This window comes from Zalophus californianus, chromosome 4, assembly GCF_009762305.2.
Source record: "Zalophus californianus isolate mZalCal1 chromosome 4, mZalCal1.pri.v2, whole genome shotgun sequence".
Lineage (NCBI taxonomy): Eukaryota > Metazoa > Chordata > Mammalia > Carnivora > Otariidae > Zalophus > Zalophus californianus.
The window spans coordinates 56627721-56630050 of NC_045598.1; the positions used below are offsets into that span (position 1 = coordinate 56627721).

The 2330-nt window shown below is 37.8% G+C and overlaps 1 non-coding gene across 1 annotated transcript; it reads right to left on the reverse strand.

The window, feature by feature from the left end:
- Positions 1-429: 429 nt before the first annotated feature.
- On the reverse strand, positions 430-536 carry LOC113917139. The gene has a single exon (XR_003518137.1). It is a non-coding gene; the product is annotated as a U6 spliceosomal RNA (small nuclear RNA).
- Positions 537-2330: the final 1794 nt, after the last annotated feature.

Consider the following 2330-nt stretch of genomic DNA (forward strand, 5'->3'; position numbering starts at 1 on the left):
TTCCTATAGTTAAGAGTCTCTCATGGTTTGTTGGTTTGTCTCCCTTTCTGATTACTTCCCATTCAGTTTTCCCTCCCTTCTCTTATGATCCTCTGCACTGTTTCTTATAGTCCACATATGAGTGAAACCATATAGTTGTCTTTCTCTGATTGACTTATTTCACTCAGCATAATACCCTCCAGTTCTATCCACATCAATGTAAATGGTAAGTATTCATCCTTTCTGATGGCTGAGTAATATTCCATTGTATGTATATACCACATCTTCTTTAGTTATTCATCTGTTGATGGACATCTAGGCTCTTTCTATAGTTTGACTATTGTAGACATTGCTACTATAAACATTGGGGTGCATATGCCCCTTCAGATCATTATATTTGTATCTTTGGGATAAATGCCCAGTAGTGCAATTGCTGGGTCGTAGGGTAGCAAAAATATGGAATGCTTCACGAATTTGTGTGTCATCCTTGTGCAGGGGCCATACTAATCTTATCTGTATCATTCCAATTTTAGTGTATGTGCTGCCAAAGCGAGCACTCAGAAATTCATTTGATCTCTTGTCATTCTGCAAGTGAAACAAATGATACCTGTTTTAATTTCCTCACAAAATAAAGCTCAAAGTAGAAGATGAATGTGAATATACTCTGTAATATATATAACATATGTAGTTATATATGCTATATCTATTTACTTATATATTTTGTACTTTGACTTCTATTTGTATTTATTTTGTTTAGATGAACATTTAGTTAGATCTATGCTCAGGATATAATGGTAGCTGAAAAGCCATCTAGTTCATCAAATTTTGAGATTAAGAAAAGCCTTCTTGGAAAAAGAGAGACCAAGTTTCCTCTTAAAGAATGTAAAGGAATTGTGCAAGTGAGATGGGATAGAGGAGGTCAGGGTATACCACACAGAGGTAATAGAATGAGCAAAACTGGAAAAACATCCAACAGTATCCAACAGTTGGGACTGGGAAGTAAAAGCAGTTTAGTATTACTAGATATAGGACTTGAGTCAGTGTCAAACAGTGAGGCTGGAGAATTACACAAAAGCCAGGTTATCTAGGGCATCCTATGCCCTACTCATGTGTTTGATCTATATTTATGGAGCGCAAATGAACTACTTTAAGCAGAGGGATGGCATGGTCAGATTTGTATTTTAAAAGGATCAGTCTGGAGGTAGCATGAAGGATAGATTTGAAGGGAACAAAACTGGAAAAGGAAAGTTAACTTAGGAGGCTAAACAGTAATTCTAGCCTGATGAAAAGGCCTCAACTGGAGTAATGGTAGTTGTGATGGAGAATACGGAATAGATTCCCTGAATGTATCTGGCTTGTGGGAAAGTTTTGCATTGGCAAATTTTGGTTACTGATTAAATATGACAATAAAGAAGAAAAAAGTAAAAGGAAGTCCATAGTGAATCCAAGATCCATAAATTTTTCCTGGATAGATAGATAGAGGGATGGAGGGGTTGATAGATAATTTGGGTATGTAAATGATGAAAAAAGTTTGATTTGGTTCTGGACTTCATGAGATCCCAGAGATTTGATTTTGTTTTTACTCTCTTAAGTCTGATTACTCAGTCAAATTAGTCACTCATATACCCAAATCCCATGAATCCTAAGATGTACCAAACACTGTGCAGGGCTCTCTTGGGATATAAAGATGAGTACTGTTCACTCCCTTCAAGAAATTTATGTTCTTGGTAGAGAAACAAGACTTATAGATAATAACATAAGGCAGCCTGGGAGCAAACGATGTGTGTGGGACTGAGTGGTTCAAATCTTCAGATGTGAAAGAGATGGAATGGGGTGGCACGGGTGGCTTTATGTTGTATGTGCAACCTTAGGGGACCTGGAAGGAAAAGACAACAGTCAGGTCAGAGAAGTGAGGAAGGAATTAATAGCAGGGAGAATAGAAGGAATTAAAGGGTGAGGGAACTGGCAGAGCTGTGTTTGAGGGTTGTAAGTAGACTACTATGACTGGAGAAGCCCTCCTTCTTGTCTAGTCACATATGGGACATTCCAGGTGGTCCAGCCTTTGCATGGTCCTCTTTGCTGTGTCATAGCAGACATCTGCAGGGACCTATGGGATCTTCTAAATGTTTTAGCTGTCAAATCACCCACCTTTCTAATTGAACATTGTACCCTAAAATATAAATTAGGTAAAAGGTGAACAGCTTATTGAAGTATAGGTGAGGGACTAGCTGTTGTTCAACAAACTACCTCAGAAATGACTCCTAACTAAGACAGTTGAGAAAAACCTCTGGTGTTCTAAAGATCTTACAGTTTGGAAACCATTGGTTTAGTTCAGTCTCAATTTTAGAGAT